The 23086-nt window shown below is 42.8% G+C and overlaps 1 protein-coding gene across 1 annotated transcript in view; it reads right to left on the minus strand.

Annotated features, from left to right (window-relative positions):
- Window positions 1–22830, minus strand: part of TBL1XR1 (TBL1X/Y related 1) — a 179271-nt gene extending 156441 nt beyond the window's left edge. Inside the window, exon 1 of the mRNA XM_090050604.1 lies at window positions 22565–22830. The gene's annotated coding sequence lies outside the window, so the exon portion shown is untranslated. The remainder of the gene's footprint in view (window positions 1–22564) is intronic.
- Window positions 22831–23086: the final 256 nt, after the last annotated feature.

Raw genomic sequence — 23086 nt, forward strand, 5'->3', positions numbered from 1 at the left:
AGCACCGCTCAGCCCTAGTTCCCAGACAGTGCTCAGCACTGCACCCACGCTATGGGGAGAGGAGGTGATCCCCGCTGCCCCCCACTGCTTGTGGAGGGCTCTGCTATGAGCCCTCAGAGGCCCCTATCATCACCGCTGCAGTCAGTGAGTGCAGGGCATTTTTTGTTTTAAGTGCCAGGAGGCTGGGGCCAAGTGGAGGATGGGAGCAGGCAGGGCAGCCATGGGGGCTTCTCTCATGGCTCTGCCCGCCCAGAGAGGGGTGGGCACAACTGGAGGAGCTGTGGGAGAACCTGCAGCCACCTGGGTGGGCCTGCCTCTCCCCAGCCAATCCGAATATCCAAATCAGCGCCGAAATTCCAAAACAGATTCTGCCAAATCAAAACAAAACAGCAATCTAAAACACCAAAATGAAATTGCTGTCCTCCAAAACAGCCAAATCTGAAACCAAAACGAAACAGAGCCATTTCGCATAGTCCTAATACTAGTACATGAGCAACAAAGTAAAGTCGTCTACACAAAAGACAACCCAAACATGTTTTACTGAGGCTGTAAACAAGCATAGGACATAACAAGCATAGGCCTTAAATCTAAACAGAACCCATTCCATTTATCATGGAAGTAGCAAATTCTTGTTCTGCCAGGGCCAGCGGCAATACAAGTGGGGGTGGAGGGGTCAGTGCTGTCAAGTGGTGTTTGCCTTCACTACCTGGTTCATAGTGCTGCAAAGTAGAGTACTGAGCTGAAATGGGCAAAGGGTAACACAGCATTAAGAGTTAGAAATGCCTTTTCTAATAGTCCACCTTGTCAACATGAAGCAGACTGATGAGAACAGCTCAATATTATTTTAAGCAGAACTCACTCATTTGCATGACATCTATTTAAAATGTAAGTGCTAATCTTTGAATTAGGACACTTTACAAAATGCAAAATAAGGATTTCAGACAAAACAATACTATTGAATTAAGTGGTATTAGTCAATACTACTATACAAAAAATAACTCCTTAATAATAACATCTACCAGCATTTCACTCCCACCCCATTCAAACAACCCATCCTTCCCCGTGGTCCACTAAAGGACCTCAACCAGTCAAAGCAAACAGGATGCAGCCACTTCAGGCATGTAAGTCAGTCTCCAGGGCCATAAACCATTAGAACAGATACTAGAACCAGGGTTAGATTTTAACAACCCCCGCCCCCATTCCCTACAAAGATTATGGCTCTCAAAGTAACTGGGACTATGTACACCTGCAGCCACAAGGAACCACAGATGTGATCTAGATGTTTGCCACAGCATTTAACCATATTTACTCAAATTTAAGATGACCCTGAGACAATGCCCCCCCCCCATAATTAGATTTTATATATGGAAAATGTATAATTAATTATAATTTTCCAGGTACATAAGCTAATTGTTGGAGGTCTGTATTGAATTTGTCCCCATCCTATAACAAGGAAAATACATTTAGGGGGTCAGGTAACCCCCTTGCCCTCTGCTTCCCCCCAGTTTCATTTCCTGGGAGCCCCTTCCCCTTCTCCTTACTGTCAGACCCAGCTCTCCCTGAGCACATGGAAGGAGCAAATTTGAGAACACTGACCTTGAAATTAAGCACAGCTGTAGTAATTTGCATATAGTACCCATAGGCTTAGCTCATCCAGAATTGATGCATGTTATCTTTCCTGAAACTGCTGCAAGCTTTAGCACAGGTGCCCTATAAATACACTAGGCCCCACCAGGCTGAGCAGGATTTCAAGCCATGGTGACCCCACAGTATGTGTGTGTACTTCAGATAACCCCCACAAAAGGATCCATGTGCTAATTTGGTTTTGGTGATATAAAAAGGTATCAGTGCTGTCATGATCAATACGCAATAATTAGGTTTTGTGGTCAGGCAAACAGTATTTTTAAAGGATTTTTTTTTTTAACGCCGGAGGAGCCAAATTTTAGGTAGGCTAATTTATGACCCAAGAAGCTGAGTGGTCATCAACAGGATGCAAATCTGATGCAAAAGACTGGACCAACCAGAGGAGCAAGAGGAGGATTTTAAGAGAGAAGAAATATGAACTAAGCACAGTAGACTTAAAGGCATGAAGAGGAAGTAGATTTGGGTACATCAGGTCAGAGTAGAATATTGACTGAATGAGTCGGTAATGGCCAAAAATGCCAGATGGGATTCCCAACTGCTTTTGACATGCAAGAGTTTTTCAAAATACTCTGGTACATCTGGTGTCATTTTAAGCCTCCTCTATTTTCAATTGCCTTGGATATTAAAGACAGCAAGCATGGCATTTACTTATGAAACTACAACAGGTGGCATTTTTCCTTTTACTCCAGATGATGAAAATAGTAGTTTTTTGAGGTTAACTAAATTAAATAAGATGTTGACTGGTTTAAAAAGAGCAGAGAAAAAAATACAGAGCCGTTTCCTTCTAGACTATTGTCTCAAATCCAGAAGACGACTGAGGTATTTGGTAGTCCAGAACTGAAGCCTACAAAAAGGGATGTTGATTAACTTTAGGCCAGGTTCTAGACAGCAGATAGCCTGAATACACCACAAAACTCTCAACAGTGATTGGGTTACTTTCTCTAAAGATGATAGTCTCAGCAGCAATTTAGTCCCAGAGAATGGAGACAGAAAGAGTCTTTAATAACTCAAGACTCTCCTTTCAACAATTTAACAATGAGGGAGACTGACCCAACAACGTGATGAGTTGTTCAACTACTGCCAATGCAACCCTTGAGCAGGTCCCACTACTGTCAATCTGATACCTTCACCAGGCATGAATCTACCTCAGAAAAAATTGCAAATTAATTAACTCCTTTCTGGCAGGATTTGAATTGCAGGGAATATGTTTTCTGCTGTCCCTACAAAACAAACTTAAGGCGGCAAAAATCTGAATCCACTTGCTCAGTAACTCAGTAGTTATTTTCTTTGGAAAAGAGTCACATAACTTGCCTGTCCATTTGATTTCTGCCTCTGTGCTCCCTCAACTTTCCACTAGTTTCCTCTCTAGCTCCAGGGCTTGTCAACTTGAATAGAAGCAGCGTTGTGGTTTCTACTAATGAAACACCCAGAAAGTTTCCAGCGTCAACGTTTGCACAACTCAAGCACAGGTAACATGATCATGAATTTAGTGTTGCTACCATTGTATTTTTTCCAAAAAGAGGCATCATTTTCTGTCATTGTAACGCTAGCTACTAAGCCTTAAGTTGGCCACAACTAAGAACACGGCCAACGGTACACTTTAGCCAATTTAAAAGGAAAAGGGGAGGTACTGCTAAAGGCCACAGCAGCTGATATGCTCTGTTATAGCTTCATGAGCCTGCAACTGTATAGGATAGCTAAACTGATATTACTGAGTGAAGTAGGGTTAAATTTAGTGGGGTTTTGTTACACTCGTACCACTAGAGATGTGACTCTCAACCAGGGTTCCCTGGCATCATGGGGTGCCTTGAGATCCTTTCAACAATATCACAGGGTGCTGCTACACATGGTCAGCACTATTAGGTGTGCAAACCAAGAGATTTCAAATAGGGATTCAGTGTTAAAAAAAAAAAAAAAAAAAACACTTACATGTGGTTTTTCTGAGTTCTTTGCAACAAAAGAATTGCTCTATTCTTTTTTTGAAGTTAAAAAAACAAATAAAACCCCCCTCACAAAAACAAATACCAGCTATGAGCTTGCATTTTCCTAAGCAGTGCCTCAAGTCTAAAAAAGTTCATAAACCCTGCACTAGAGAATCATGCACACATAAGAGATGCATCATAAGAGCTGTGTATTGCTATTTTTTCGGGGCAACATAGCAGCTATGTCTGTCTACACACAAGGTAAACCCTTGTCCCAGATTTGCTGGCCATGCAATATAGCCTGGAAGACTAAATGGAGCATGTGTATTACATAAAGTGGTTCTAAATCACCTGGTACTCACCTACCTCAGTCTGTATCCACGGTAAGTGGAGCCAAAGAGGGGCTGTCTGGTGGGTTCTCCCAAGGCCTCCAAGGCTCTTCAGTGTCCCAGGTCTGAGCTACCCAAGATGTAGCAATTCTCTGAGTTCATTCCAAATCCTAACCCCATTGGCTGAAAAGCCAAAATGCCCAAGCAGGGATGCCATTTTTTTTTAAATAACTTATTTAAAAAAAAATAGCTTAGGCAGCAGGACAAGGACAACAGAAGAGGGATCTGGCTATTAGTGGTGGCCAAACACACTCCTTATCTGAATCGGGTTTGGGATTAGCTTGCATGTAGCCACAGCTTGTCCTGCCTCACATTACAGTTCCTCTCCTCATCACCCCCATCTCCATTTAGAAACCAACTTGCCAAATTAATTTACAGGAATAGACCACAGGAGTGATAATGTTTTAAAGAATGGTCCAGATCAAAGCTAAGTGAAATAGGCATAATTAGTGAGAAATACCGAGTACTAAAATATTTTTGCAAAGGATGCATTTGCAATGTTGTTAAATCACCCATTACTAAAGAGAAAGCATATATTGCAATAAAAAACCATTCAAAGGCATTTTGTAGTTTTAGAGAAAACACATTGGAAATGTACATCAAGGTGACGAATACATTAAGTTAAACGTCTTTGTTATAAGTCAGTGTTAAAAACTCTCATCCTTTTCATCTTAATTAAACAATGTTTTGCTGTTATTTGTTAGGTATCTTCATAATATTGGGTAAAAATTAAGGCTTTGAAATAAAAAGTTTTGTTTCTTTGGCATTTTTAAGCATTTATGCACTAATTAGTGGCACTTTGCTTTCTAAATATTATACAAAAAATTCATAAAAGATCACCACAGTTGCAAAGTCAAGCATTCAAATATTAAACATGACATAACAAGGTAACCTGTGCCAAATTTGGACATATGGTCACAGAGGTGGCAAATGGCACTATGGTCACCTCTCTGGCAAGTTTCAAGTTCCTGCTCCAAAGCATGGGGATGCTAGAGCTTTTCAAGGAAAACACTGCCAGAATTTAGTATGGAAAACACTACTTATTCTCCCTCACCTTTATCATCTGAATGCTTTAGCATTCTGGATGACCTGCAAAGTCTGGCAAGGAGCAAGGGGGGGAGAGAGAGAGAGAGAGAGAGAGAGAGAATGGGAACAGAATTCAACCCATTAAAACAGGGCTTTAAATGCGGTTCACCAGCCCCAGGACATCCATAGCAGCTGGCAGGTCCCCTACCTATGCTGACGTAAGCCCCTACTTGGGGGTGAGGGTAGGAGGCACCACTGAGCAAAGTAGAGAGGGTGCCTACAGCAGGGTAGGATGTGGTGGGGGTAGAGGGCAAGAGAGGCATACCTCCATAGGGACTCAAAAACATCCTCAACACACACTACCAAGACACAATTTCATGGTTGGGTGGAAGAGGGGAGGGACGGTGATGGCTGCAGCCACCACTGAAGCACCAGTCACATCACTCATATCCCCCTTGGAAATTCTAGACCCTCCCATAGGAATCAGATTTAACTTTAAAAGCAGCCCTTTACTGTTATTTTACATTAAGCATAAGTAACCCTAAACTTTTTGGCAAGTTCTAATATACAGTTGCAGCTTGGGCCCATCTCTAATCATTTGTAATTACTGTGGTATTTTCAACAATCATCCTCCATTTAGCTATATAATCTGCTAATAAATTACCAGTTAGATGGGTTTAACTATGTGGGTGCTATGTACAATAAATATTGGCCAATAGTATACTATTGGATGCCATGTTATGTAATAAAGGTTCCATATCAAAATCTAAGCTTATTTCTTATTTTTCCCTAAGGATGTTAAGAATTGCCTGCTGTGAAAAAAAACAAAAAAAACAACTCACCAATTGTTAAACATTCAACAAGACAGAATGGTAGTCTAGATAATATTGTATTCTATAGGCAAGTATAGCACAGCATCCCACTATACTTAACTTACGTTTGCTCTGAAATATGATACCTTTTTTGGATACTATCTAGGCCAGGAGCGGGCAAAATGCAGCCCACGGGATGGATTCGGCCCACCAAAGGATTTTGTTCAACCTGCAGCGGGTCCTTGGTCCCGCCTAACACAGGCAAAGGGGGCAGCCTGGGCCATGGTGTGTGCACCTGGTCCCGCTACCCGGGGTGCACAGCAGGGCTGGGGCAGTGTGGGGGCCAAACTTGCTTCCCGGCAGCTATGACGACTCCTTCCATCTGCTGCTGGACCAAGGCCCGTTGCCCGGGCACCCCCGCAAGTCCACCCGGCACTCACTGGGGGCAGGACCTGTGCGGGCAGGGTGTGTGGCCGGGTGGATGGGATGAGATTGTGCTGCGAGCAGGTAGGGAGCAGTGTTCAGAAGCAGGACGAGTGGATGAGGCCAGGACCATGGGGCAGTGACAGTGCTGCTGCCCACACACTTCTGCAACGGGCAGATTTCCACAGGCAGGGGCACACAGGGAACAGATCATGGCTTTACCCCAGCCCTATGCTGTCCTCACCCCAAGATCCAAGACAAAGCCCGAATGAAGCTCCCTGCCCACCTGCAGCCCTATCCCGTCTGCCTGGCCACGAGCCCTCCCTGCGTGGGTCTCAGACAATCTCCATGCAGATCCCAGGATCATGGGACAGTGACCACACAGGGCCAGGGCCAGGACTGGGACCAAGCCACAATTTGCTCCCTGAAAGCCCCTGTCCGCAGAACTAGCACCCTCATGGGTGTGCATGTAGCAGATCATGGCACTGCTTTGCACTTGACCGGGAGAGGGAACTTGGGCCGGCAGGGAGTGGCATCTGGGAGTGGGACAGGTGGAAGGGTGGGACCGGGGTTGGGATCGCAGGGTCCTGGCCCTACGGTGTCACCGCCCACAATCCCAGTCCCAGCTCCTCCCACCTGTACCACTCCCAGCTAAGCATCGAGCAGAGCCATGATCCGCCACCCACATGCCCCTGCGAGGAGCATCAGTTCTGCAGGCATGGCGTGCAGAAAGCAGATCATGGCACTGCCACAGCTCCTTGCTGTCACAACCCTGTGATCCTGGGGTCTCCATGAAGACTGACTGGGCCCCACATGGCCAGGTGGACAGGATGGGGCTAACTAGGGAGTCCTGGTGAGCTGCTGCGTGGGAGAAGGGCAAGAGGTGCCGTCCCAGCCTACAACAGCTCACCAAAACTCCCTACGTGGTCATTGGGCCAAAGTAACTACCTACCCCCGATCTATGTACTAGGAAGTAAATCTTGCTCTAGAAATTCAGAAACCCTAAAATGTCCACATCAGTTGATCCCTTTATAGGATGAGCCTGAAATCGAATGCAGGACTTAATTTTGTCCCTTTGTATATATGAACTGTCTTTTTGTTGCATCTGATAGAGTTTAATTACTTGACCACATACTATTAAAATATAGTGGTACAGTATGATTTTTTTCTTAGAATCTTACGGAAGAACCCCCCCACAACAGTGTTTCTATTTGTTCTTTTATTTGCCGATTTCATTTCCATAATGGTCCACCACATCTTTGAAAGGCTTTTTATACATTCTTTTCTCTCTGAGGTATGTAAATAATTTTGTCAATGGTAATGTACTATACAATTTATTTTCAGCCAACAGTACAGCCCTCATTAGGTACAATTCAAGGGAAGAGGCAGTTAATTATGATAATTCATTTGCAGACTTAGGTGAGCTATTTCACTGCTATTCTGTTATGCTATTTATTATGCAGTATGTTGTATAAGAACAGTTAACTTTCACAAATGACATCCAAAACCCTGATTCCAAAAGGAGCACTGTGAGTGGAACCATGCTTGAACACAAAACTCTATGGACACCATGCAGGAGAAAGGATGCATTTCTACAAAGCAACTTGCAAAACAAAAGCTTAGGGCTGCATTGACACCACTACCTTATAACAAGAAATAATTATTTGATACTGCACAGCATCAACAGTAAAATAGTATGGGATCGTGTCACTGATGATCAAAGATTCCCACACCCACACCAAACGCACACAAATTTTCCCTTGAGGAAAATTCCACATTTTAGAACCATACAACCAATATCAACACCTTGCAAAGTCTGTAGGAATGAGCTTTCAGGAAATATTTTTCAGTCTTACAGGAGACCTATATTTTTGGTTTTGTTTTGATGGGGGTGTCCCTAAATCATTTGTGTGTTCTTAGAATTCAATCAAAATATTTCAGGAGGAAAAATACAGTTCAGAAAGCTATATATTATAAAATGTTACCAATACTAAAATATTGAAGAACAAAAAGTTTTAAATTCAGGTCAGGTTGAAAATAAGGAGGAACAGCACCAAACAAGACGCATCTCTGATGCTCGTAGCACCAAAAATATACACAGGTTTAGTATCCCAGTCAGTAGTAAAGAGGACAAAGCAAGTAACTGGTAATTCAGGTGCTGAGGCACTATGCTGGAAAACCGGGGGAAATATATGTGCTGGTTTGTACCTTTGGTGGGAGGTGACAAGCATGAGTCTTCTCATCAATTATGGGCTTGCTGGTTCATGAGATCTCGGCTGTCCTGTCTCCGTCCTCTCAGCAGGATTTCAGGGGTTATCAGAACAGCACAGGTTCTAATAACCTGAACTGAAGCCAGATTGCCATGGCATTTTGGCACCTCTTCCAGGAACTATACTTTCTTGTTCTCAGGGCACTCTTCAATACACCTTTCTTGAACCCCAGTGTAACAGATCTGCAGGCTTGAAAAATCAATTTCTATTTGACCCAGCTTATAAACCTTAGCAACTGCACCGCTGCAGAGTGCCAAATCTCCAACCTCCCATGTTAGGTATATCAAGTGGTACAACTGCAGAGGCCCTGCTCACTTAGCAAAGTAATCAGCTAACTCAGGTGGGCAAATATCTATAGTGCAGCTTTCCCTTTATGATCATAGGCTCCACATTCTGTGAACATGTACTCAATGCTTATGTTTAACTTCACACACATAGCTGAATACCTGTAGGACTGAAGAATTACTTCTATGCATTGTATTTCCAAATTTATTGAGCATTAGTAAAATGTAGTTCTGAAAGGCCTCTATAAAACTTGGTAATATAAAAATCAAAATTTCAGACTACACAAAACCTACATACCTTAAAACCGTATAAACACTGCAACTATCTAAAACCCTTCTCACAGCTGGGGCTACTACTGAACTACATAAAAGCCGATTAAAATTTCTGTCACTGTTGTGTGTGTGTGCGCGCACTTTTTTAAATGGTTCCCCCCCCCCCATTCAAACGCACATCTTAACTCTGTAAGGCAATTAAAAAAAAAAAACCCACACCACTTCCAGGCACAGAACAAGCCTGGAAAAACACAGCCCAAAGAAAAAAATTTGCAGCGGGTGATGTCACATGTTCAAATTAACACTTACTAAGTGCAATTAAAACACAGGCAACTTAGTACGTGTTACAGGCCACTGTGGTGTTGCAAATTTGCTCCTTTTCCAGAAGGATTATCTTATCTGTATATCAAACTGCTCCACACACATAAAACAAAGATCCTATAGTCCCTCAGCTTCCCAGGATGCATCACTCCATGTCTCCCATACCATGGGGCACTCTCTACCCCACCCAAACTTCTGCCCGTGGCCAGGGAGACGGTGTTTGGCACACTGGCAATGCCAGTACCCACTCTGGGGCATGCCCACAGGCAGCATTCCCTCTAAGCTGTGTCGCGTTCACGGCCGCGCAGGCGCGCCTGGCAGTGCTGCTCAAGCACACCTGCACGGCCGCACACGCCACACAGCTTAGAGGGAACGTTGCCCGCAGGACATACGGCATCACCCCAACCTGCACTGAAGACAGGTATGGCCTGGCCATCTTCTCGTATGACGGTGACCCTGTGAGCTGTGACCACACTTAAGAACTCAGTTGTGAGTTTTTAAATGAAGTGAAATGTCCTGACCAGTGTCTTCCTCCTCAGCTTCCAGGAAAGCCTTAAATGGCTTTAAAAGAACACCTGTAAATGCAAGGCACACTGGGATGCCAGCTCACCAGCCCTCCAGCAACAGAGCATGATCAGTACGTGGCTTGTGCATGAAAGCGTGTCTGCTCCTGACTTGGGCTAACTTTAATGCACCACATTGCGATCATTTGCAGCCGCTGCAAACGAACATGGAACAATAGCCCAGAGTCACAAACAACTGAAAATGTGTGGTTGCCTTACTGCTACAGCATGCCAAAGAAACAAGTGTTATGGAGATTCATCTCTTTTCACTCAAATATTTTTCTTCTGTCTTAAACTTAAGACTCTTTCTGAAGGATTGGCTCTTTTTTCATAAAATTCAATGCCCCAGGCCCTAGACAAGTCTCTCACAAGAACATGAAGAGGTGTCATGAGAAGCAAAGGCTTTCATTTCTTCTTTAAAAAAAGTATCTTCGCTGACTACTCATATGCAGCAACGAGTCTAGGGCTTGCTACACATTCAACAGCTATTCCAAAGTAACCAGCGAAGCAGACCAAAACAGGAACAGCACACTGTTACTCTAGAGTGCCTACATGTGAACTTATTCCAAAATAGCTACTGCACTTTAAATTCACAGCCTACATCAGAGGTATCAAACTCATCAGGCCCTGCAGGGTGGATGAGTGCATGGGGCAGTCCACAGGCCAAATCAGGCCCACAGACTGGCCCTGCACACTGTATCTAGTGCACAGTCTAGACCAGCTCCGAACACTGCATGCATCACACAGGGCCAGGGCTGGGGCCAGTGACCACAAGAGTCTAGTCTGAGACAGCACCCTTTGTGATATGGCCCTATTACAGGCTATATAGGCTGGTATCTTTGCTACCCCTGCATATGTTAACCAAAATTAAATCTTGAAGCATTGACAAATTCTTATAAAGGCTTACATTTTTAAGTTCAAGCAAAGGTAACAGCCCAGAGTGTGGATTATGTTCAGAATAAAGTGCAGTTCTCAGAAGTTTCCGCTGTAGGTATATTCTTTAGGAAGAGTTACGGTACAAAGATAATACGTATTTTTTTAAATGTCTCAAAACCGTGTGAAGAGATTTTCAAGAAAAATAAAAATAAAAAAAACCAACAAACTCAGAACTTCACTTTCAAGCAGGAATAGAAAATTTCAGCTCAAAAGATGAAAGGTGAAAGCAGTTTGTTGCTGAAAAAATTAAACTCTTCTACAAACATTAACATAAGTGCAAAAAGGCAAATTACAAATGCAGACAAAAGGTGACTTACACTGATATTTTTTCCTCAAGTTGTGGATTTGCCTTCACCTATCTACACTGACAGAAGTCCCGTAGTAGAAAACCGCTTCATAACCAGGGATCCTGGTTTTCTCCGTTTAAAAATCCCAAATTCTCTCAACAAACAACCCAAAGTCTTTTCGGCAGTAACACTGACAACTTGTAATACCCAATATTTAATATCAAGCTAGAACTGCCAGGATGCTGGGGGTTCCCTGGAGTTCTGAATATGATACCAGTACAACAATCCTATGGAAATCTGCAGAAATTGCTCTGATGCCAAGAATACGAATTAAAACTGAACCACAGGATAATTCCGGAGGCCCTGCCTTCACAACTCCATGACACTGTCTCAGAGTAGTTCCTGAAAAGAGCCCGGCTAGACAAACAGTAATGGTGCATACGAAAAGTTTAAATCCTTAAACGATGACTCATCTATATACATTCAGTTAGGGTATAACAACTGCACTGGGACTCCAACAACTTGCTGCTGACACTGTAATGAAACTGCAGCAATATTTTAGAACTTACATATAAGCCTCCAGAAAGGAGGTAGCAGGGAGGCATTCAACAGTAGACTGGAGTGGCTACTCACAAAGAGGCAGATTCTCAGATTAAATCAATGTGAAGTCAGAGCTAAAATGATTTACATCATCTGACAATCCAACACGTGCTACTAAAGCACCCAGGTACAACCAACAGAGAGCTGTCATAATTTAAGAATATAGTAAATACCGTCAAATATACTGCAAGCATCAATGCTCAATAACTCAGACTAGAACACTTTGAAGAGGAAAAATATCATATACAGTCTCGATCCAGACTGTGAACTAATAATGATGACCCGCAAGATTTATTTCTAAGAGTTAACCCCCCCTCAAAAAAACCCCACTGAATCAAGCAAATAAACTACACTACATTTGGTTTTTAAGAAAAAGCAAAAACAACAACATAATAAACGTTCCCCCCCCCCAAGCAAAGGCACCAATCCTGCAGTTCTACTTCAGAATTAAAGTGATGACATCTAGTTAACTCCTTAAGCCTCCCACAGCTGAAACATGCAATGGGAAAGCAGCAAGGGGCAGATGATTCTGGACATATCTTGCTCACGCTCCTCCTCAGCATCCACTGCATGAGGATAACTAAGCTAAATGGTAATGTGGCAGGGTCGGGCAATTATTTCAGCCGGAGGGCTGCTTAAAGAGTTTTGGTAAGCTGTTATGGGCTACATTGGTAGCCCTGCCCCTTGGCAGTTGCCCTGCCCTCTTGTTGCCATATTAGGCCTGTAAATTCCACCTGCTAAGCCTTGGCTTTTCCTGCCGGAAGTGCCTCTCCTTGCCCCTCACCCCCAAATACTCCTTTGGGGAAGGGCTGCCATCTTAGAAACAGAAAAAAATGAAGTCATACTAGAAATCAAACACCTACTATATATAACATGCTTTAATTTTATTACAAAAAATATTTTTATCATGATTTGTGTTTGTGTAATGTACAAGGGTGATCGCATAATAACTCAAAAATGAAGTCTGACTGGTAGAGAGAGTGAGTGAGTGTGTGTGTGTGTGTGCGCGCGCACGCGCACACACACACGGTGGGTTGAATGTACAGGAGGGCGTAAGGTATTTTGGGGTGTGCCTATATGTCGGCGGAGGTCATGAGAGCAGGCTGTGGGTGTTTAAGGTTTGTGCAGTGTGAGGGGGAGTAGAGAGCATGGGGATCCTCCCCCACATGGTGCGCAGCCCCCACTGCCAGCAACAGCAGGTAGGGGCACTCATGCCTGGCACAGGCTCTGGCGGGGCACAGCTCCAGCCAGAGCTGAATGTAGGGACAAGGAGCACAACCTGCCTGGCTGCCTCTATTGCTGGCAGTCCATGCAGAGCCCCTGCATCTTCCACACACAGCAAGAGAAGCCTTGCACTGTGCTCCACAGGGCAACAGGGGGCAGAGCTCCCTCCACACCCAGCAGATCTAGTCAATGGCATTTCTTATGATTCTTATGTTCACTCCCTAAATAAGGCCTGCATGGCTACATCCACAGACCTTATAAGCTAGGTTTATGACTGCAGCAAGTTTCTACATGACATATGTTGGAATACATTATATGCGCCTTAATATGGGAATTTATAAAAAGAAACAATGACTTAAATGCAACATATGTGACTGTGACCCTGGGGCTGTGTGAGCAGTATTAGTATGGTGAGTGTCAGCATCTTTGTGTCAAAGAGCTTACAATGATATATTAAAGACTTTCAAGCAAAAACCCTTTATTGACTTCCTTCAAAGCACAGCTTATTTTTTCTCCTGCAACAGTTGTGCACACTTCCAAGACAAAACACTTGTGTGCTATCAAAGTTTTGCTGAGGCCATATGGTCAGAGAGATTTCATGATGTATTCATTTTTCCTTGATTTGTTTTCTTTGATTTCTGGCTATCAACCCCACCAAATCAAAAATGGTCACATTCTGATGCCCAAATACCAAACAGAATATTTCACTTCTGCAATTCCTAGAGATAAACTGCATCTCCAGAGCCCTTTGGAGACATTCTTCCTATTTTCCAGTCACAGTTCTTTAAGCTCATCTGTGTAAGTAGAGCTGCTTAAAAGCAGTAGAAGCTATCCACACACACTTGCTAGCAAGGATCAAGGCCTGTCTGCACCCATAGCTATAAAGCAGCAATTCTGCTCTGGCTTCCTGACACTGCCCATAATACAAAACAAATCAAGGCTATAAGTAAATTCATTATGGCTAATTTTACTTTAAGTCACAAAGTTTGTCTTTTACTTTCCACCTTTCCTGTTTAAAAAAAAAATAAGGAAAATAGTGAGCTAAATTCTCCCCCCACAAAAAGTCACCAAAGACTTTAATTTCCGTCTAATGAAGCTCCTAAACTTTCTACTAAGGAACCAAGCCAACTTCCACTTAAGTCTCTCATTCATTTCACTGGGATCAAGTATAATCAATCCTCTCTGCCTAAAGGCGAGTTTCTTTTCATCGAATAAAGGCATCACCAGAACTTGTCAATTCTGTTTCTTTTCCTGGATAATGCCCACCCACCACCTTACCTTTGCACATCAAGGTACTGTCAGTAACACAGACTGCAGAATGAAACTAACAATGCTGGCAAGTTTTACTTTGCAACCCACCCTGCATCCCAACATAATGGCTCAGTTCTGAAGGAATGCCCAATTAAACTATCCCTGCAAAGTGCAATAACGCTTTCAAACACATACAGATAAACAGGGGCACTTTGATGTAATGCTGCTCAACCTTTTGGCCCTACAGGTGAGGCAAGTGGGGCAGGGCCAGTCCACAGGCTGGATCAAGCCCTGTGCACCAGCATCTTACCGCCCCTCCCCGCCCAGAGCACAAGGAGCAGACCCTAGGACACCCTTCCACTCCTGTGCACTAGGCTTGGGCCCCAAGAGCCTGGCATCACCCCGCCTCCCTGGCACTGGACCCTAAAGGCCTGGTAGTGCCCCTCCTGCCCCCACCCACCAGGACTGGTTTCCCAGGACCTGGCACTGCTCCCTCCCACCCCAGCATGCTAGGATTAATCTGCAGGGACTGATGCCATCCCTCCCCACCGGGATCAGATCCTGGAGGCCTGGCACCATCCCCTCCCACTCCAGAGCACCAGAATTGGATCCCAGGTGTCTGGCACTGCCTTCCACCCTGGAACTGGGTACCTGATCCAGCATGCAGGACCCAGGGCTCCCCAGGGGCTGGGAATTTAGTAGCAGGGGAGCCATGTCACCGTTCTTCTGCTGCCAAATTTCCTGACCCATGGGCCAAACCTGGCCCACACACCAAGGAATGAGCCCCCTTGCTTTAACGTATATAATTTATACAAAGAAGTTTAAGAAAGAGAGAAAGGAAAACCATGGTGGAGAAAAATACTAAATGAGGATGAACAGGGACAACATTTTGCCTTGGAAGATTATCAGATAGAAAAAAAAAAGATTGTGAAAGACCTTTATACTGTCAAAGAATGAAATGAAACAAAAAATTCTATCAGAAAATGAGAATTACGAAGAGAAAAAACTAAAGCAAGTAATAAAGGCAAAATGTACAGCATGTTTACGTTTAGGAAGTCCATTCTAAATTGTGTTTTTAGGAGCTTTATTCTAAATTCTAATGTATCCACATTACAGCAAACAAGAGGAAACGCATCCAAGAGGGATAACACAGAATTATAAACAGGGAAGGGTGAGCTCTAGAAGAAGGGAACTAGCAATACAAAGTTTTACGACTAGTAGTTATTGTTAAGCATGTAGGGCTGGGCTTTTCCTTCTAATTGTATGGCACAGCAATAACCATGTTTAATTTTTTCTGAGGAGTGGAGAACCTTTCATATCTACTAGAGAAATCTACATACATGTCAATGTTTAGACATAAATGGGTGTTTCAAAGCAAAACACTGTGGTGTCAAGCTTCTGCTACTTTTACAGCAAATAAAACCTGAGTAATTTTAATTCAGTAGCCACAAATACACTTGCAAAGGCAGCCTGACAAATACCATTCCATATCTATTAAAAAGCTGAGCTGGGAAGGGAAAGGGACCTGAGCTGAGCACACTACCAGACACGTGCACAAACAGGATTTTACCTTAATGACATGTCTGCAAGTTTTGCTGCTGCTTAGTAGCGTCCAACTGAAGATGCAGCCTTTAATGTTAACAGTTTTGGTTATTTAAAATGACGAACAGCAAACTCCATCTCAGCCTCCATGAAACGGAAATACTAGTAAACAGATATCTGATATGCTAGGTCACATACCAGCCTAGTCTCCAGTACAGAGGCATGCTGGAATCAAAAGAAATTGACTAGAACATGGAAATTGTTTTGCATGAACATTTTTTGCAAATTTCTATTCCTCCCTCCCTTATACACTTAATCTTTCTTAAAAGTCTCTCACCAGTTCTACCAATATAAGCCACATGCCTTAAGTTAAACCACATGGCATAACTTAAGCATCCAAGCTCCTTAACAAATCACAGCATTCCCCCCACAAGAAATTCCCCCCAGAGAAGGCTACACAAATTACGATCCCTGTGGCCCCGCAGATTCCTTAGCTTAAAACAATTCCTTTAGCTTAAAATAGGAAAATTCAGAGGGTGGGAATATTCAGTGACAACTGTTTAACACTCAGCCTGCCCCTGCCATCCAGAATGCAGCTATTTGAGGTGTGTGTGAAGGTCTCTATCTATCTTCCCAAAGAGTGATTCGCAGGGATTATTTATAAAAGCTCTGAGAAGGTACATTTTGATGGAAAAGAGTATTTGAATGCAATATCTAAGATACTCTATAAGTATTACATTCATCATACATAAAATCAGAGAACTTTTTATAGGCATTTGATAACCTGGAATAAGCAAAGTAATGATGGTTCATTCACAGAATCTGAAGTAGGCTGTTGTTCATGAAAGCTTATAGTTTCGGAAAGAGTTAGTCTTTAAGGTGCCACCCTGCCCGGCTTCAGACTAACATAGCTAACTCCCTCTCTCAAATAACTTAAAGTGCACGGAAGAATCAAATCAGAATGGATTTGGCCAACATGAACAATGTAAGTATATGGATATGATTCCAGTGGAGAACCAAAGACCTTTTAAAATCTACTCAAGTAACAGATGGAATAAGCCAAGGGGAAGGAAGGGGGGGGGTTGTTCCCCACCAACAAATCCTCTCGAATATTACCAATATCGACGAATGTACTTGTAAGAAAAAAGTTGGTTTACATGAATATTTAAATTTAGGAGCAGATCGCTTTCTTTTCTATGACACCAAGTTTATCGAATTTGCTTAGCAAGCTATTTCTTTGTATTCTTGGCCCAAGTATTATTCCACTTCAATATACTGAGGTTATGTTGTTCTAAACTCCTTCTGCTTACACAAAACAATGAATTCAGAATTTAAGCAAGAAATATCAAATGACTGCTACATAAAGCAAGCTTACCCATGCAGCTGAAATGAAAAACAAGTGCTACCTCTCTTCCAGAGTATGCTCAAAAATCAAAGGTGCAGACATACAATCCGTTTTGCTAATCCATACTGTGGGGTTATAGCTACATTTAGAAAAAACTAAAAATATATTTGCCCAAAATATATTACCATAACTTACTAATATACACATTAATGAAAAGTTGATAAACATTTATCTTTTATATCATCAGCAATTAAAAAAAAAAAAGATTATAGCAAAACTAACCATGGTAGTAAATCTAAAACCACACTCCTCCCCCACCCAAAACATGGCAATGTGCACGATCCTTTATTTAGGGACGCGTGTATGCATTAAGGTTCCAAGCAGGAACTTTTGCAGTAGAATAAGGATGTTGACAACCATATAAAAAAATTACCTATGATCCACTGTTTAATAGTTGTCTTCTCACTGAACACTGCAGACTGAAGGACATACTGCCAAACTGGGAGCACCAAACTTCCTGTGACTTCACACAGGACAAATAAAAACATTCCGCATGTCCTCAATGTTGCATGTCCTAATTTTTGTTACTGACCTCCTGCAACCACCCAATCTGGAGAGAGGAAAAAAAAAAAAGTTGCATGCAACATCAAAACTAACTCCTCTCAGACATTCTGGGTGAGCTGATACACCTGCGATTTTGCCCCTTGGTTTTGCAACCCAACTTCATATACAGTGCCCTTCAAATTGTCCCTCAAGGTCTCTGCCTGATGCTTCTTGGGAAGCTCTCAGGATGTTGGAATTCACCTCACGTGCACTTGTGATAACAAGAATTCCCAGCTCTATGGTCACAATGTTGATAGGTCACCCACATGAGAAACATGAACTTTAGCACAGTCTGCTTGAAAGACATGGGGACTAACTTTTAGGATGAATTCAAACTTTAGGCCCCTCAACATTGACAATATCTATGGTTGTGGTGCCCAGCACACGACTTTCTTGGAAGATTCAACACCTTAACTCTTAACCTGGATAAAACTCCAGAAACAACACATTATACAGAAAATTGCTACATGGTCTTAACTTTTTTCCAGCAACTATGAAAAGCTACAGCTTTGAGGTACATGGGTGTTTATACCCAAAAGCTTGCAAAGAAGAATTTTTTCAACTATTTTAGTTGGTCTAATAAAAGATATTAGATTTACTGAAAGAACTTTGTCTATGTCCTTAGACCAACATGGCTACAACCTATACCCCTGAAACAGAGTAGGAAAAACTTTGAAAAGTTAATAGTTTTGATCCATAAGACTCTACAAGTGTGTGATATCACCACGATGAGTATAGGGATTATAAAAATCCTCCTGCAGGCCACACCAAGAGTTTAAAAAGAGCCCTGGCATCAGCTGCCAGATAGCAGATTGCCACTCAGCTTGAGAGGACCATTGCCCTGCCTGAGGGAGCAGGGAGGCCTGTACACATGTCCTCAGGACCATCTAAAATTTCTAGTAATGCTGCTCCAGCTACCCAAAGTTTTGTTGCAAAAAACTGTTTGCTTATGGCAGATGAGTATTTGAAGCTTCTCCATAACATGGTACACAGAAGAGAGGTTATAACTGGATATTAACTGTAAAAGACAGACAAAAAACCCAGGACATCCTGTGAATGACTGATTTTTAACTGCTCGGCACCAATAATAATCAAGATCACTCTTTCGCCACACTGAGGCAAATACTCCATGTACTCTGTGACTTTACATTTTTAGTCCTCATTCCATTGTTGTAATTCTTCCATCTCCAACATTACTCCCAGGGAAAACAGGCATTACAGCCCTAAAAAGAAGTTTGCAAAGTCAGCAAAATACCAGCAGGGCTTAATTTTCTGAGAAGCTAAGCACACAAAATTGTTCCCTGACTTCAAACAGAGATGCAAAAATTCAGATTTTTTGCAAATGTGACTAGTGTCTCCCATACATGTTGTCTTTTCCAAATGAAAGTGCCAGCCAACTCATCCACAAAAAACAAAACAAACTTTTTCAAGCATCAAACTTTACTACAGTATAAATTCAACCTGTAGCCAACCCTTCCATGCCTCCACGTGAAGCAGGATGGACAGCATCTCAGTAGTCACTTAGCAAGCGTTCCTAGAAATAGGAGCATGGGGTGTGTACTACACACTATTTTGCCCACAGCGTACTTGCTCAGAAGTTTAAAAATTATCTATAAAAGTTAAATAATCAATCTGCAGAAAATATATTATTTTGGTAGGCATTTACTGAAGTAAAGATACTCAGCTCATTTCTGTGTGGGTATGTAGACACACACCCAAAATAACGTAGGCAATACAAATATAATAATAATTTAGTTCCAAACCCTACAAACACCAACCCATACAAGCAGCTTATGTACATGTGGAGACTACATGAGATAATTGGTTTGCAAAAGAATAAACCATGTGTGTTATATATTTACACAATTTTCTAATTTAAGCCCCGTAAGAATGTCAATTTAGGAAAGACAGACAAAGTAAATGTAAATTGCGTTATTCAGTCTAAGAAAAGTTTTACTGAAAGTTTAAACACCATATGCAGCTCACGGTTTTGACCACTTATCCTCAGTCCATCCAGGTACATCTTATAAGAGGTCACAATGCTTTGAAATATCATGCTCTCTCACAAGGGGAAAGCAACTATGAAGTCACAAGTAAACTAGTACAGTACTTGGCACTTACATAACACCTTGTAACTTCAAAGCACCACACACACCCCAGTCATTTACCTCACAGATGAAAACCTCAAGAGCAGCATTTGTACAAATTCTCTTGGAAAAACACTGTAAATAGAAGTTTGAAGGAAAATATTACACTTGTACAGCAAATAGACTTAATGATTTTAGGCATTTAGTCCGCCAAATGAAGTACTGACAAATCCAAATGAAAAAAAAAAAATAAATCTAACTAATTTATATACTAAAAGCCAAAACACAAGTCCCAGTTACTCACATATTTAAGTCTCAGTTTGTCCCTTCCCTCTCCTCTTATGGAATGCATGCTAAATATTTCCCAAGTGATCTCAATAATAATTTGGGAGGCTGGGTTCCCAAGACACTGGATTCCCAAGATACAATACCACACGAACCCTATTTTCATGGAGAGAAAGCTTGCCACTCCTTTAACCAACATAACTTCATAAAACAAAGACCAGAGAGTCTCAAGTGACCTGGGATTAAAAGTAAAATGCAAAGTTATTATATTAAAACTTAACCAAAAAGAAAAAAAGAAATCATCACAATAGGAAGCCACAAAAAACCTGCTACTATACAGCAACAACTATGTGCTTGGCACATTCATCTTAACAGTGTCCCCCTCCCAGCCCTTATGATTTTAAGATCTACAAACAATATGCATGTGCTTAAAGTTGTTCCTGTGCAAGGTTGTTATGACACTTGCACAGGAACAACACATTTTATAAAATTTGTTGATGAGATTATTAACATGAATGGGTCCCAATCAAGGCCCCAGTCTCACCATGAATTTCACAAGGGCAGATCTCCAAGTCTGTGCTTAATTTGAAGCATAAGGAGGGCCTTAAACCTGCCAAACAGCCCTAAAACTTCAGACATTATTCAGAAGCCATACCTGAAATTTTGCAAATGGCACCTTCCTGCAGAATGGGCCCAAATCAAAGCCTGAGTCAGTATCCAATGAGCAAGACAACATCAATAATAAAGCATCTTCATTGTGAATATGCTTTATAACACCCTCAAGTATTTATTATAATAGCTCCACAACAGTAAAATGCTGTGCAGTCAAGCTCAGACCAATTTGTTTATGTGACAATTGCAGAATCCTCCTGACCACAAGTTTCTGCCTCCTCTCCTTTAATAACAAAGAATGAGCATGCTTCGCGAGCTCAACTATAAATCAGTTAATTTAGTGATTTACACAGACAGGAAAATAAGGAAGTTGAGTACTGTTGACAGTAGGGAGGGGAAAAATAAAAACAAAAACAACAAACTGCAACAGCAAAACTTCACACTGCAACCTACAGATCAAACTTTCTTAAAGAAAAAAAAAGACTCACCTTGCTATCTCAAGCAACAAGAAAGCACGAAATACATACCAGGCTCTCACAAGAGACTTTTTTCTCTCATAAATTTTGCCTTCACAATATAGTGAATATAGTGCCGAAAGATTCAACTCACCTGTAACAACTTTAATTTCTAAGTCCACCCCTTCATAAGCAAACTAAGAGAGCACATTTTGGTGTTACAACTGCTACACATGGTCGATCACCAACTCAGAGAGCCTCTCTCCATTTTAGGTGTAAAGATCTAGTGCACAGGACAAGCCTGCCTGCTTCATTTCGCATTTTTTTTTGAATGATCAAGCTCAGGGGAAAAAAAAACAACACAACACACTTACGGAGAAAAAAAAAAGCAGAAACACTTCCATTTCCATAACTAGGGCCCACATCTTGCTTCTCCATGTGGCCCTTCCTGTCACCAAAAAGCTCCTCATGTGCCACCCCAAACTCAACAGGGGACTGCCCCACACAGAAAACTTTGCCACTTCCCAGCTTCAAATCCAAATGATAAATACAAGAGGGTCCCCTCTCACACCCACCCAGGGCTGCAGAAACACAAAGGAAACCATTCCCTTGAACTTCCAAAGGGAAATGCACACAGCACAATTGCAAAGAAAGGAAATTAAGGAGAGAGGGGAAAGAAAAAGAAGGGGAAGGGGAAGGGGGGGAGGGGAAAACAAACAACAAAACAATCACACAGAGGAAAAAAAGTGTGGACACAGGAGCACTCCCCTCCCCCACTCCACCATGAGTTCAGCCACAAGCACATTTCTACCCCATACAAAGGCACCAGAAACCCACTGCAAATAAATAAATAATTAAATACAGACCTAAGGTCACACTTTGGTGTGGCTTTCCCCCCCCCCTTTTTTTTTCTTAAATATGTGCACTGCAAAATAAACATTCAAATCCTACAAGATGCCTCTTCTTTACACCAATCAAGCTAAAAATAGGCTAGAAACCAGCCTGCCTCATGATGGCTCCTTGATTCAATTTGCAGCAAATCCTTCCCCCCCCCCAACCTTTCCCCACCCTTTATTTTAATATATATAAAACCCAAAAGGTTGGGGGGAGGGGGAGCCAAGGGTGGGAAAGGAGAAGAGGAAGGGGGTGTGTTGGGGGGGGCACAAAGGCACCCAAACAAGCTGGGACGAGGGGGGGGAAGGGGGCATGCAAGGCTCACCAGCGGCTCCCCAAAGCCAAAAACACCCCTTGCCCAAGCAGCCGGGGGGGGGGGGCCGGGGGGAAGGGAAGGCATGTCAGTGCTGCCCATCCCCCACCCCCTTCTCCAACCAGCTGCCCTCCCCCACCCCTATGCACTGGGGGGGGAAGAGGTTACTTGTGCAAACCCCCCCAAATAAAATAAATCCTTACCTTGCAATGGAGGGCTGAGTGGCTGCTTCCCCCCCCTTGGCTTTTGCAATGGAGAAACACACACACACACGCACACGCACACGCACACACCCTCCCTCCCCCTCCCCCCCACCAAAAATAATTAAAAAAAAAATTAAAAAAAAAAACCCAACTCCAAAAGCAATTCACCCCGGGCTGTCTCCTCCTTGCTACATCTAGGTGTCTAATGGGTGTCTTTTAGCTGAGGTGCCCACACCGAGGGGGGAGGGGAGAAGAGGAAGGGGAAAGAAAAAAAAAAAAAAGAAAAAGGCTGTGGGGGGGGAGGGAAACACACGCGGGGGGAGGGGGAGGGGGAGGGGAGGAAGTCACCACCAAATGCTGCTGTGATATTCAATTAGGGGGGGAGGGGGAGGGGTGGGGGATGAAGTCCCGAGGAGGAAGAGCGGTAACGCACGCGTGTGTATGTGTGTGTGTGTGTGTGTGTGTGTGAGAGAGAGAGAGAGAGAGAGAGTGAGTGTGAGGCGCGGAGCGGGGCCGGCGGCA

This window comes from Crocodylus siamensis, chromosome 6 (assembly GCF_052110815.1).
Source record: "Crocodylus siamensis isolate JL-2025a chromosome 6, ASM5211081v1, whole genome shotgun sequence".
Taxonomy (NCBI): Eukaryota; Metazoa; Chordata; order Crocodylia; family Crocodylidae; genus Crocodylus; species Crocodylus siamensis.